Below are 15,441 nucleotides of genomic sequence, written 5' to 3'. Positions count from 1 at the left end.
CCTCCCCCTCCCAAGGCCATTATTCTTACTGCTAACAGTGACCTTTCTAAAGCTGGAATGGGTGTATCACACCACCCTAACCTGCTCAAGAAACTACGTGGGCTCCTGCAAAGTAAAGTCCAAATTCTTTGGAATGGCCTTGCATGCCATCTCAGCCCCACCTGAACCCTCCCTGCTTCACTTGCTCTGATGCTTTGGTACCTTTTGCTTTGACTACACTGCAGTACCTGTCATTCCTGAAATGCACTGTGCTTCGTGGCTTTATTCAGCTGTTTTCAAATGCACCCCCTCACTCCACCTGTGGACACTTTACTCCATTTTCAAGACTCAAGCAGATGCTACTTATCTTGTGAAACTATCCTAATGCTTCTACCTCTCAACCCCTACCTCCTCCTTTGCAATTAAGTGTTGCTTCTTGGAGCTTATAATACTTCTCATCATATCTTATTTTTGCATTTAACAATCATGCTTGAAATTTAGTTTTGGGGTCCAAGCTTATCTCTACTCACTGTAAATCCTTGAAGACAGAGAACAGGCTTCATTTCTTTCTATATCCAACCTTGTCAGACCCCCAATGCCAAGGATCTAACACAGAAGTTTCTATATAACAAGTGCTTAATAAATGTTTATTGAACTGATCTGGAGCAGTCTTAAAAATTGTTGTAACTTCTATTAAAATTTTAATCAAAAGCCTAGTGATTGATATAAGCCTTTTAGCTATTAATCTAACATCTATGGGCCAAAAACAGTTATATACTTACATTCACTAGGAGTGAGAATTCTGTGACCAGTTGGCTAAATTGAATTAAGTCCACTTCTAAGATTTCCCATGATTCTGCAGCGTTTTGGTCTCGAGGAATTTCAGGCAATGCATATATCTGAGTCATACTCTGAGGATCAGCTTCAGCTTCGACTTCAGTAGTATGAAATCCTCCACCAACAGTCATAGATCTGGTAAAAGAAAGCTGTGATAAAGTTTCTTCATCATTAAATTGTTTCTTAAGTTCTTCTACAGATTCCAGGTGGAGTTGGAGAAATTCTGTTGTTGCTGCTGAGGCTTCTTCTTTAACAGGATCTATCATTCTCTTCAGGAGTCCTAGGTCATCTTTTCAGACTTTCAAACAAAGCTTCTCCATTTCTCGGTTATTGGAGTGGAGTTGCTGAACCATACGTCCTGCATTGATATGCTCTTCATGCAGCTTGTCCCAGATTCTGTATCTCTGATACTTCTCAATATTTAGCTGGTGCTTTCTTAACCTCTCCAGATCTGTTGGGATTACTACTTTAATAAATTTCTGGATAGTTGGTTCAAGATGGCGTAATTTCACTTTTTCTTCATCTTCAGACATCCTAATAAATGTTGTGTCACTTCTACTTGCAACAATGTCTTCTCTACCCATACAGGAAAGCCTCCTGCTGGGGCGCTGTGGGGGCAGTCGGTGCCTGTATGTCATATATTTTATTCACACTAAAACTAGTGTTGTTAAGTCTGATGGGGCAATGTTCAGTAACATCCCTGTCTTCTCTACCCACTAATAGCTAGTAGCACTCCCCGACGCCATGTGTAACAACCAAAAATGTCTTGAGACATTTTCCATTCCCTGGGGATGCAGCAAGAATTGACACTCTTCAAGAACCACAGATTAGAAGAATGTCAATGAGAAAATAAGTACTTGTTTTTATCCATTGAAATGTTAATATTTGAGAAACAGCTACAAAGCAGTAGCATTCTGAAATTTTATCTTGCAAAAAGCTCTCAGAAAGGATTTAATAACTACATAAGCTTCATGCACCCCAAAGGTGCAAGGTAGGGAAATACGAGGGTGATGAGAACTCGCAGAGGGAGAGCGTTTGAAGCACAGGCAGAAGAGGGAAGCCAGCTTAGCACTTTCACTCAACATTGCACAGTGTCTTTTCTCCCCTGAAGTAATTCTTTCTGCTCTCTACATACAGATAGCTTTGGTAGAAACAGATGAAATGTTCCCAGCATGGCTGGGCACTTTCTTCCCCTAAGTGAGGCAGCTCAGAATGGATGCCTAATAAAGAGTAGCACTTCTTGGGTTTGGTTTCAAGGCTGAAGCTGTCAAGCCAGTTCTGAGTTTGAATGACAGGGTCCAGAACATGTTGACCTTCTAGCTTTGCCCCTGTCCTTGCTCCACTAACTGGTAACTTTACAAATATGGTAAAGGGGAGAACACAAGAGGTCACTAGAACAGGGATGTGGTGACATAGACACAGGACTATTGCAGGAAGTTTCCAGTGAGGTAAAAAGGCCAATGAAGAGTAGGCTGAGACAGCTCTCTGTTGTACAAACAAGTGAAGTTCACAGCTGGACTTCTGCCACTGATACATGAATTAAAATATTATGTACCAGTGTAGTCGGTTAGAGTGTCATCCTGAAAGTTATACACAAATATAGGCTATGGGATAGCACTGCTCTTCATGAATTTCCACTAAAGGCAGAGCATCTATTTTTATGTGTATGCCAGAAAAAGAAATGCTAAACAAAACCAGAATTCTTTAGTACAGATTTAGAAGTATTGGGGGATTAATTCTGCTCCTGAAATATAATAACTGCATATGGGAGGATGGCAATTGGGATCAGAACTAGTTCTCTGAGGTGAGGGTTAAAGTGATCCCCATATAAAGAATGTTTGAAATGTTCCTCTACCCTGTGTACTTTTTTAAAGACTAAATCTTGAATTTAGAAGTCACATCACACAAGTTATTTTAAAAATGTTCTTATTCATAAAAGATTTCATCACAATTTCTTTTTTTTCTTTTTCTTTTTTTTTGGGGGGGTAGGGAAAGAATGGGTGAAGAGGTGAGGGGATTAATAAGTACAAGTAGGTAGTTACATAATAGCCATGGGGATGTAAAGTGCAGTATAGGAAATGGAGTAGCCAAAGAATTATACACATTACCCAAAGACATGAACAATGGTTGGGGAATTGACTGAGGGAGTAGGGGGCACTGGGTGGATAGGGCAAAGGGGGACATGTCAGGATGACTATAATAGCATAATTAATAAAATGTAACTGAAAAAATAAAGTTATAGTAATTAAAAGACAAGAAATAAACTGGTTATTGATAGGTACACATTTATTGTCATTTCATTTCTTATAATTCAGTTCTTTTTATTTTCCATATTCTAAAAGAAGTCCCTTTAACATTTCTTGTAATAATGGTTTGGCGGTAATGAAATTGTTTAGCTTTTTCTAGTCTGGGAATCTCTTTATTTCTCCTTTAATTTTAAATGCTAGCTTTGCTGGGTAAAGTAGTCTTGGTTGTATGTTCTTGCTTTTTTTTTTTTTTTCCTTGAATGATCACCTGAGGATATGTTTATTGATTTTATAGAGAGAGGAAGGGAGGGAGGGAGAGAGAGAGACAGAAACACCAATGTGGGGAGGAGGGGGTGGGTTGGAATGTCAGTCAATTACCTCCCATATGTGCCCTGATCAGGGATTGAACCCACAACCTACATATATGCCCTGAACTGGAATCAAACCCTTACCTTACTGTGCACGGAACAAAGCTCCAACCACCTGAGCCACCTAACCAGGGCTGTAGGCCCTTGATTTTTATCACTTTAAATATTTCATGCCAATCTCATCTGACCTGAACAGTTTATATTGAGAAATCAGTTGACAGTCTTAGGAAAGCTCCCTTGTAGGTACTAGAAGGGACACAAACATAACCAGAATTTATTTATAAAACATTGTGTATTTATTCTTACATATTTAAACTTCAATCACCTTCAAAGTACTCTCCATTTGATGTAATACACCTATTGAGACTTTTTTCCACTGTGCAAAACAGTTTTTGAACTTGCTGATTTTGATGTCATTTAGTGCTTCTGCTGTTTTTTGTTTTGCCTCTTCCACTTAGGCAAAATATTCCCTTTCAGGAATTTTTTCATCCAGGGGGAAAAAAAAAGTCTCTCAGGATGAGATCAGGTAAATAGGGAGGGTGGGGCACAGGAGTCATATATTTTTGGTCAAAAACTGCTGAACACTAAACTCAGTGTGGGCAGGTGAGCTCATAAATAACCCATCGCAAAATTAGAAAACATGTGTGTTGAAGGAGTCTTCAAAAAAATTCACTGAAGCCAAGTGCAGCCTCTCACAACAGCTCCAGCTAGTCCACTGATACAGATGGGTTCCTAGAACACACGTAGCAAGTGAAACCTGTGCTACAAGGGGCCCGCCCTCCAGAAGATAATTCCATTTTTGAGGGGGTGGTCCCCTCTCATAACTCACTCTCTCTTGCTACTTCTAAAAAAAGATTGTATTCATCACAATTTCTTTAAGTGGTCGTCACCCATAGTATACCTAAAATATATTCGGTTTACCAAAACTTGGGCAAAAGGAATATATATTGTACAAAGCGAAATCCTCACATATGTACCTACATGTTTCATCTTAGGGCTTTAAATAAAGGAATTTGGACTTTCGGTAAAGATGGAAGCATAGGTAAACACACCTCACCTCCATGCAGAACTACAGCAAAAAATACAAGTAGACTAAAAAATAGATATCACCCACAATTGTCAGAAAATTGAGCTGTGTGGAAGTCTACCAATCAATGATTTAAAGAAGATACATTCATCCAAATGGTTAGGAGGGGTGGAGATGCAGAGAGGTACAGAGGTGCAGAGAGGCATAGAGACATGGAGTGGTGTGGAGAGGTACAGAGATGGGAATGGGCAGTCACATATCCATGTGTGGTAGATAAAAAAAGAGAGGTGTACTTTGGGAGCAAGAGACCCAGCTCCAGTCCAGACCACCCAGCCCAGGGTCCCAGCACCAGGGAGACAAGCCCGCATAACTTCTGGCTGTAAGCAGCAATGAAGGTTGGCACAGTGGAAGAAACTGTGGGATTCTCTAGAGACTCCTCTTAAAGGGTCTGTAACTGAGACTTAGGACTCATGCAAACCCATCCCCTCTGGGATTCAGCAACAGAACAATAGCCAGAAGGACATCAGTGATGTGGGAAGAAAGTAAAGTGCAAGTGCTAGGAAGCAGCTTCCTCCTGGGAAAAACTCCACAGACCAGGCAGTGGCATTCTCCCCTCTGCAAGCTGTCCCCTACATAGAGCAACAGAGCAGTGACACGTGTTGCCCTACCCTGGAGGTTACCTAAGGCTCCACCCCATACAATTTAACAGGTGGGTTTTTCTACAATAGGTCATGCTACTAAGGGGGTCAAAGCAGCTCTACATAATATGTAGAAACAAATGAGGCAAGGAAATATGCCCCAAATGAAAGAACAGAACAAAACTCCAGAAAAAAAAACAAAGCACTAAATGAAATGGAGATATGTAACCTATCAGATACACAGTTCAAAACACTGGTTATCAGGATGCTCCAGGAACTCACTGGGCACTTCACACAGAAATGAAAGCTGCATTAAGTGAAATAAAGAAAAATATACAGGGAACCAACAGTGGAAGGAATATAGCAGAGAACCAAATAAAAAATTTGAAGCTCAAGAAAGGAAAAAGCATTCAATCAGAACAGTAGGAAGAAAAAAGAGGATAGGCTTAGGACCCCCTGGGACATGTTTAAATGCAGCAACAACCAAATCATAGGGGTGCCAGAAAGAGAAGAGGAAAAGCAGGAAATTGAAAAGTAATTTGACAAAAATAATGAAAGGAAACTTTCCTAATTTGGTGAAGGAAATGGACATACAAGTGCAGGAAGTGCAGAGAGTCCCAAAAAAGTTGGACCCAAAGAGGACCACACCAAGATACATCAAAGGTTAAATATAAAGAAAGAATAATAAAAGCAACAAAAATAAAGCAGAGGGTTAACTACAAAGGAGGTCTCATACGACTATCAGCTGACTTCTTAAGAGAAACTTTGCAGGCTAGAAGGGACTGGGAAGGAGTATTCAAAGTGATGAAAAACAAGGACCTACAGGGGGAGAAGATGGAGGCAAAGTAGGGGAGAACTGAACCCACTTGCTTGTGCACCCAACTGAGGCACCTAGACAATCTTCTAAAGAACTGAGTGAACAGCCAATGAAATCCCAGCTTATTTGAAGTTTGGGTGACAAAGATTGCAGAGCACATTTGAAAATGGATGATAAAGAGGTTTTGTAGGCTGACAGGAAGGTCCCCAGGTCCTGTGCCTCAGACTGTGGCTGCAGTGGTCCCTGGGCCCTACTCCAGGGACTGCCACTACCACAGGAGCTTTGGAAGAAAGCTGCTCAATGATTGTAACTTATCAGCTCCTTCCCCTCCCAGAGCAGGGAAGCCACAAATCTGCCCTAGTACAGACCTGGTTGTTGGAAATCACTGGAGGGGATAAAGATGCAGTGGGAGACACACAGTAGGTGGCATTCCATGGCTGGGACTATGGTTGCTGTCTGGGACAGTACCAGAGAGATTGGGGAGCCGGGTGACAGCAGAAGATGGGAGAAGAGAGAATGGCAGTGATTGACCATAACCCAGATAGTCCCAGGACTGGTTAGAGAGTTGTGCTGAGTGAAAATCCAGTGACTTTTAGGAAAGGTCATGAGGGAGACTCTGTCCCACAGATAGTCGCACAGAGTGTCCCCTGTGGCTGCGGATGAAGAAATAAACTACCAGACACAATGTGCCTGCCAGGAGAGGGGGTGTCAATTCCCTCTAGTGGAGAATGCCCCAAGCCCTTCTCTTGAAGTGGCTTTAGTTGAGAACAATATGCGCAGGGGTATACAGCATGCATGCAAAGTCTATCAATCTACATCAAAAAGGCTATAGATAATAAACTGAAGAAATACAGAGGTTTGTCTTAAATCAAAGTCTGTCAGACAAGTTGGCGCCGGATGCTCATTATAGCACAGTTTTCGGGGCTCAGGAATTATCTCCTCGCATTGAAGACAGCTGGTTTTTCCTTATCACGGCAGTGTGAAGCAGAGCAAGCTTCAGTAATTTTGTTGTATTTTTTAGGCCATATTTCCAGGGGACCTTTGGTGTTAGTATTGGTCCATGCACCTCCCAGCATTCCAGGTTTTCCAGGCGAGGCTTACAGACAGGGGCCTAGCTAGTGCGGGGCAACAAGTCCTGATACCACACAGAGTGGTCAAAACAGACCGCCCACAACCAAGGGGAATTCACTCACAAAAAAAGAAAACCCTTTCAGCCACCGTGCACGGACCTCTCACACGCAGCAGCCAGGCCAGAGAAGAAGGAGGAGGGGTGAGATTTGCTCCAGATCAGGGCGCTCCATAGATTGATCAAAGTGGAGCAGCACGAACCAGGGAGGGGTAGCATTCTCCAGAGAGACTTAATTTAATAGGGGAACTAAACAGCCCTGACGAGACTTTGCAAGTGCACAGCATCCAGGCCAGCAAAGAGTGAGGACGAGGGGTGCAAAGTTGCTCCCATTTGGTGCAAGTCATGAACCAATCAAAGGGCTGCACACCAAGGTGCTGGCCTGGTGCATACAGACAGCATGGGCTGCAGTGCTGTGAGGGCTCAGCTGGAGGCTGGGCTCCTATGCATACCGCAGCCCAGACTCAGCTCCTATCCTTGCAGATCCCAAGGAAAGGAAAAAAAAAAAAAAGGAGAGCAGCTCCCCTCTTCCAGCAGCATGCAGGAAGACCAGTTTAGCCAGCAGGAGGCTTTTCTTTCCCTTTTTTGTTTCTTGCAAGTGTAAGACAGACAATATGACCTGGAGCTGTACAAGGACCAAAGACAGATCCTGAGAGAGATCAGAAGGCTAATGCCAACAAGTGGGAAAATTTTCACTTTTTTATCCTTTGGAATTTGCAATTTTTTAGTTACTTTTATTTTTTATATCTTATTTTTTAAAATTTACCTTCCATTTAGTTTTCTTTGTTCTGTTTGTTTGGTTTTCTTGTTCTCCCTTTCATATCGCATTTTCATTTTTCTTCTGTCGCTGCACTGGTATTCCAATAATACACTACTGCTGGTCTTTTAGTTCTTAATTCTTTTTATTGAGATTACATATTGCTTGTCATGTGACTGTTGTTCCAAATCCCACACAGCACCCTTCCCCGGTCTTGGTCTATTTCGCTATCTTCCTGAGCTTTGTTACTGTCGTGATTAACTTTATTCTCTCCCACGCTACCCCTCCCACACTACCCCAGAGAGTAGTATCTATCCCCTACTCTCACTATATCTCACCATCTAACCTCACACAGGCGCTCTGCTTTAAGGAGTCAGATCACATTCTTTGCCCCTCAACCAGTAAGAATCTTACCTCTTTATCACCTTTTATAAAAAGTGGTCAACCTGCTGGAGGAGAGAACCCACCAATGAAAGAGAGACCAAAAGATAAAGCCCAAGTACAATGAAACACCTCCACAAATGGAAGAAAGGCAACCCTAGAACATCCAGACAAGGAGATCAGAGACCACGCACTGATCCCACAGCACTCCTACCACAGAAGTGCACCCTACAAAGATAGGTGGCAAAGCAGAGCATTGGGAATCACAGCAACAAACAAAAACTCTCACCTAAAATGGGGATATGAAGAAAGAACCTGCAATCAAAAGGAATAGAAGACTTCCCAAGAAAAGAGCTAAATGAAATGGAGGCAAGCAAACTATCAGATCTTGGATTCAAAAGAATGGTTACAAGGATGCTCTAGGAACTCACAGACAAGTACAAGGAACTGAATGAGAACTACAACAGCATGAAAAAGGAAACAGCAACTTTAAACAAGAACCAGGAAGAAATGGAAGAACACAATTTCTTTAATAAAAAAGTATACTAGAAGGAATTACAAGCAGGACGAAGGATGAAGCAGAGTGCCGAATTAATGAGCTGGGAGACAAGGTAGTAAGAAATAACCAGGTAGAGCCAGCTGCACAAATAAAGACTCAGAAGATATGAAGATGCCTTTTAGGGAAATGCATGACAACGTGAAATGCAACAACACCTGAATCATAGGAATACCAGTAGGAGAAGAAAAGGAGCAAGGGATAGAAACCTTGTTTCAAAAAATAATGAAAGAAAAATTCCTGAACATGGAGAGGGAAAATACCACCCAAACTGAGGAAGCACAAAGGGTCCCAATCAAGATGGACCCAAAGAGACCTACTCTAAGACACATCATAATTAAAATGCCAAGTTTTAAAGACAAAGAAAGAATCTTAAAAGCAGCAAGGAAGAAACAAGAACTAACATACAAGGGAGCTCTGATAAGGCTATCAGCTGGTTTCTCAACAGAAACACTATTAGCCAGAAGAGAATGCAAGAAATATTTCAAGTGATGAAAAAGCAAAGACCAGCAACCAAGGCTAATCTACCCAACCAGGCCCTCAATAGAAATGGAAGGCAAAATTAGGAGTGTCCCAGACAAAAGAAGCCTGAAAGAATACACCTCTGCCAAACCAGCACTGCAAAATATGACAAAGGGACTGCTATAAGAAGAGGAACAAAAAGAGTGCGAGAGAGAGGAACACAGGTATAAAAGGGGAGGGGGGGGAGAATAAGTACTTATCAATAATAATCTTAAATGTCAATGGATTAAATTCTCCAATCAAAAGACACAGGGTAGCTGAATGGGTAAGAAAACATGGCCCACACATATGCTGCCTACAAGAGACTCACCTCAGAAGAAAGACCTACACAGGCTGAAAGTGAATTGCTGGAAAAAAAATATTCCAAGCAAATGGACAGGAAAAAAGAGCCAGCATAGCAATACTTGTATCAGACAAAACAGACCTCAAAACAAAAGCTATAAAAAGAAATACTGAAGGACACTACATAATACTCAAGGGAAGAATCCATCAAGAAGACATGAACATGGTAAATATACATGCACTCAACATAGGAGTACCCAAATATATAAGGAAAATCTTGGAGGACTTCAAGAAAGATATAGACAGCACCACATGTACACCATGGGATTTTAACATCCCACTGTCAAAAATGGATAGATCTTCTCAACAAAATATCAACAAGGATATTGCAGCACTGAGCAATGTCCTAGACCAAATGGACTTAACTGATATATATCTATATCTATATCTATATCTATATCTAATCTATATCTACCTATATCTAGATATATCTAGAACCTTTTATCCCAAAGAAGCAAAATACACAATCTTTTCAAATGCACATGGAACATTTTCAAAGATAGGTCACACGACAGGACACAAAACAAGCCTCAACAAATTCACAAATATTGAAATCATATCAAGCATTTTCTCGGACCACAAGGGCTTGAAACTAGAAACCAGCCTCAAGGAAAAAACTCAAAAACATGGACACTCAGAGACTAAACAGCATGCTATTAACCAATGAACGGGTTAATAATGAGATCAAGGAAGAAATCAAAAGTTTCTGGAAACAAATGAAAATGAACACACAACTCTCCAAAACTTATGGGACACAGCAAAGGCAATTCTCAGAGAGAAATTCATAACAACACAGGCCTACCTAAAACACATAGAAACATTTCAGATAAACAACCTAACAGTACATCTACAAGAACTGGAGGAACAACAACAAACAAAGCCCAGAGAGAGTAGAAAGAAGGAAATAACCAAGAACAGAGCAGAATTAAATGACACAGAGACTAAAAGAACAATTCAAAAGGATGAATAAATCCAGGGGCTGTCTCTTTGAAAAGATAAACAAAAATAGACAAGCATTTAATCAGATTCATCAAGAAAAAAAAGAGAAGACCAAAGTAAATAAAATGAGAAATGAAGGAGGAGAGATTACAACTGATACCGCAGAAGTACAAAGGATTGTAAGAAATAACTACGAACAACTACATGCCAAGAGATTTGAAAGCAAGGGTGAAATGGACAAATTCCTAGGAAAATGTAATCTCCCAAGACTGAAAGAAAAAGCAGCAGAAAGCCTAAACAGAGCAGTAACAGCTGGTGATATCAAAGAAGTAATCAAAAACATACTGGCACACAAAAGCCCCAGACTGGATGGTTTCACAGGAGAATTCTTCAAAATATTTAAGGAAGCGCTAACCCTTTTTCTTCTCAGGCTATTCCAGAAAATCCAAAAAAGAGGGGAGACCTCCAAACTCTTTTTATGAAGCCAGCATCATCCTGATCCCAAAAATAGAAAAAGACAAAACAAAGAAAGAAAACTAGAGGCCAGTATCGCTGATGAACAGAGACGCGAAAGCCCTGAACAAAATACTGGGAAACCACATCCAACAACACATTAAAAAGATCATCCACCATGATCAAGTGAGATTCATCCCAGGGATGCAAGGATGGTTCAATATTCACAACTTAATAAATGTAGCACATCACATAAACAAAAGAAAAGACAAAATTCACATTATGATATTAATGGATGCGGAAAAAGCATTTGATAAGGTACTACATCCATTTATGATAAAACCGATCAGCATTGTGAGAACAGAGGGAGCATACCACATCATAATAAAGGCCATATATGAGAAACCTGAGGCCAACATCATCCTCAACAGGCAAAACTAAAAGCTTCCTACTAAGATCAGGAACAAGACAAGATGAGAGGGGAGAGAGAACAGGGGGGAAAAGGAGAAGGTTAATCCAGGAACATGTTTAAAGGACACAGAGACAAAGCCAAAAGCAGGTAAGATCAAGGGCGGGAGGTGGGGAAGGGAGGCGTTGAGGGGAGTGGTGGGGGTAAAATGGACAAAGCTGTACTTGAACAAAAATACAAAATAAGTAAAAAAAATAATAATAATTTAAAAACACAAACAAACAAGGGTCTGCAATCTAGATTATTTTGTCCATTCAGAATGGAAGGGCAGAGAAAGTGCTTCCCAGAAAAGGTAAAACTAAAAGAATTCATCATCACCAAATCATTATTATATGAAATGCTAAAGGGAATTTTATAAGAAAAAGACGATCAAATTGATGAACATTAAAATAGTAATATATTCACAACTATTATTAATAGAAACCAAATAACATACTAAGCAAACAAGCAGAACAGAAACAGAATCATAGATATGAAGATCACTTGGAGAGTTGAGTTGGGAGGGGGAAGAGGAAAAATGGGAGAAAAGGTGCAGGAATTAAGGAGCACAAATTATTATGTACAAAATAGACAAGATTGTTAAGAACTGTATAGGAAATTGAGTAGCCAAAGAAGATATGCAGGACCCATGGGCATGAACTAAGGAAGGGACAGGTAAAGGGAATAGGGGTACCGGGTGGAGGGGGAGAAATGGGAAAAATCAGGACAACTGTAATAGCATAATCATTAAAATATATTTAAAAGGAAAAAATAGTATTTGAAGAGAGATACGATGACCTCCTTGAAAAGAATTATGGCTACTGTGCTGGAAATAGGATATAGGAGACTAAGCTATCCTCAGGGAGACCAGTTAGTGAAGTATTTTGGTATTCTAGACAAGACTATGGGGTCTCTGTTGGTGTGGATTTGTTCAAGGTAGGTTTGTTGCTACCCTTCTAGGCCAGACAGGTTCATGGGATTTGTGCAGATGGAAGGAAAATCATAGAGCCATGGGGATGCTTGACATGCCTTTATTGAAAGGTGGGTCATCCACATGTACTGCAAGCTGCATGTGTCTGCATGTCATACTGCATGTCACCTATCATCTCTCTCATGTGTCCCACTGGGGAGCCCCTATCCCCTTAATATTGAAGACAGATAAAACCAGCAGGGAGACAAAACAGGTTGAGATTCTGCATATGTGAGCTCACTCAAAGCTATGGGAGTACTTATCAGGCTAGTCTCAAGGCTATGGGAATACTTATCAGGCCCACTTTCAAGGCTATGAGAACACTACTCATCTTAGTTCCCCAGATATCTGGGTGAAGAAGCCAGATTGCCTCCATTTACCCTATAATCCACCCCTTCTGGATTCCTCACCGTACAATCTATGCAAGGATATCTTCCACAAAAGTCCCTTGGCGAGGAGGGCAGAGCCCTGCACTCATAAACCACAACAGTAGTATAGACTACAGCAACAAGCAACCAATAAGGGCACCCCTAGGTACAACAGCCAGTCCAATTCTCATGCAAGTAAGGACACCCATGTGATCTACACACCCAGAGGGCTCCAGTGGGAACAGCAGTCTATGCACCCTTCCATGCCTCCCAGCAATGTCCAAGAGCCTGTCTTTGACACAGACCCACAGGAATTCAGTTGACTTGGGCTTGTCCTTGAGGCTTTCAATACAGATGGGGTGCTGGCCCAGCCAACCCCATGGTCTCAGCCATAAGCCAAGCCCGAGCCACCCCACACAGAGCACTCTACCAAGAACTGGGGCGGTCACACCACTGCTCAGCCCCAGTGCAGATGTTTGTCCATGTCACATTCCACAAGGAATGTGCACTGTTCTATCTGTAGACAGAAGCTTGAGAGCTGTACCATGGGAGGCCAGCAGACATGCTCAGGGGGATACAGTGTAGACCCAACACATTGATCAGTTAGCCACTGAGGCATAAGCATGTATGCAATCCACTACACTAGGGGCTAACGGACAGTTATAGGCTCCAGTAAGGGCAAGTCACTACCCTGAGGCAATATACAGGCCCATTTCAGGTCCATTGACAAGATGGTAGCTGGAAGGAGGGGCCTTCCTGGGTGTGAATACCATACTTTTTGTGCCTCAACTGGAGGTTCAGCATCTACTTGTAACAATAGTGGAAAACTTATAATGGGCCATAGGGGAATCACAAAGGTGCCATGAAGAAGCATTTCATGGTCTGCTGGCCCTGGATATGTCACCTTTAAGATTGAGGGCCATCTCCCAATCACTCAGGGCACTATTTGCAAGTTTCTCTCTACTTCTTGTCCCCAAGTAGCAACAAGAGTAACCCAGCACATGTAGGGGGCTTTTATTTCCCAAGGCCACGTCCAGCTGGCTGTTTGCCCTCACTCCAAACCCTCAGGAGCAGGCTAGAGAATATTTCCCTGTTTTCCCATGCCTGGTTTCAGCAAAGCATCCTTTCTTTGTACATGCAGCTGAGTTGGAGCTACAGTCCAGTGGAGCTTGGACCAAGGCTTCCACTGGGGCTGGGCACCCCTTTCAACTCCTTTCATTTAGAGTCCAGAAGATGGTCCATAAGGTTTTATCCACCCACCCTCCCAGTGTAGGGGTGGCAGCCGCAGCTCGCAGGGTCTTGCCACAAGTCCTGTCATGGAGGGCACCATGTGGGGCTCTCCTGGATCTGAGGGTTACTGTCTAGAGCCAGTTGAGGAGGGAGCAGGGCTCTGAATCCCGTAGACCCTGTCCTGGGGTTGTCATGGATGCGGGGAATAAACACGAGTCATTGCAACTACTTTTCTGTTTGCCAGAAGACGAGACATGGCTCTTCCCTCTAGTGGAGAAGGCCTCGAGCCCCCATGTCCAAAGGATTTTATTGAAAACCAAATGCACAGAGGTATGGTTGCAAAGCTCATCAATCAATGTCAAAAGGCTATATTTACAGAAAACAGAGATCATAGGTAACAGTTGGAGGAACACAAGAGATTTGTCTCAGGTCAGGGTCTGTAAATCTCCTTCTGGTATGAGCCGGTTATCATAGCTTTTGAGGGAAGAACAAAGCATGCCTCCAGAGACTTACTTCTAGGCCTGACTTCCCCCTGGGAACCGCCCGATCCAGTTTAGGGCTGTACCTGCCTTTAGTATTGTTTCAAGCCAGGCAGGCGGGGCAGAGACACCAAGAGATAAGGAGACTTCTTTCAGATAGAATGAGGATCTCGGCCATGTCCAAGCCAAGCCAAGGAGTATGGGCCTTTTAGCCCTTTCTCCATGTCCCCCAAGTCCGTCTGCTGCCCATACTGTCTGTGTCTGTCTTAGGTCTTCCCTCCTCATGAGAGATCTTGCCCATCTTTGACTAACTGACCATCGCAGGGCCAAGCAAGGTGATGCGAGGGAGGCAGGGGCTTTGTCCTTGCCAGGGGGACGGGTTTTGTTTCCTCAATGGCCTGTTTTCCCAAGGCCTCCTTAATTATTTCCAGCCTTGGGGCCCTCTTGCCTGTCGAAGAGGCTACAGTCCCTGAAACTAGGTGGAACGGTTCCCAAAATCTCTCTCTTTTTTGTTTGTTAGAGCGGACATTGAAGTGAGTTGGACAAAACCAGCTACTTGTTTTTCCCTCACTTTATCCCTATGGAATAGCTTGCAAATGCATCACAAAGCACAGAAGACAATAAGGATCAATAAACATCCTGTAGTGCCCATGACTCATACATGGAGGTTTAGACCCTGAAACCAAATCTTAAGATTGAACCATTGCAAATTATTATGAAGAGTTTGTAAAACTTCCTGATCAGTAAGTCTCTTAATGTTCTGGAGTTTGGCTTTTCAAATTGGATGAGAAGGCCCCTCTAAAGCGGTGTTGCACTTCCGCCCAAGAGTGTTGCCTGGAATTCCATTGCAGTGAGGTGATGCACAGCTTGGAGAAGGTGGGATCACAGGTGAGCTGCTGCCAGGTGACAATGGTGTCCCAGCATTCTCCCTGCCATATCACAGCTGATTAGATGTGGT

The 15,441-nt window shown here is 42.3% G+C and overlaps 1 pseudogene; it reads right to left on the bottom strand.

Moving 5' to 3' along the window:
• Positions 1–749: 749 nt before the first annotated feature.
• LOC129063180 (syntaxin-17-like) lies at positions 750–1,461 on the bottom strand (annotated as a pseudogene).
• Between the last annotated feature and the right edge of the window lie 13,980 nt (positions 1,462–15,441).

The sequence above is a fragment of the Pteronotus mesoamericanus genome, unplaced genomic scaffold (assembly GCF_021234165.1).
Source record: "Pteronotus mesoamericanus isolate MK-2021 breed Mesoamerican mustached bat unplaced genomic scaffold, CSHL_Meso_final scaffold_85, whole genome shotgun sequence".
Classification (NCBI taxonomy): Eukaryota; Metazoa; Chordata; class Mammalia; order Chiroptera; family Mormoopidae; genus Pteronotus; species Pteronotus mesoamericanus.
Note: the sequence above shows the minus strand (reverse complement) of the source record. Positions and strands in the feature narration are given on the sequence as shown.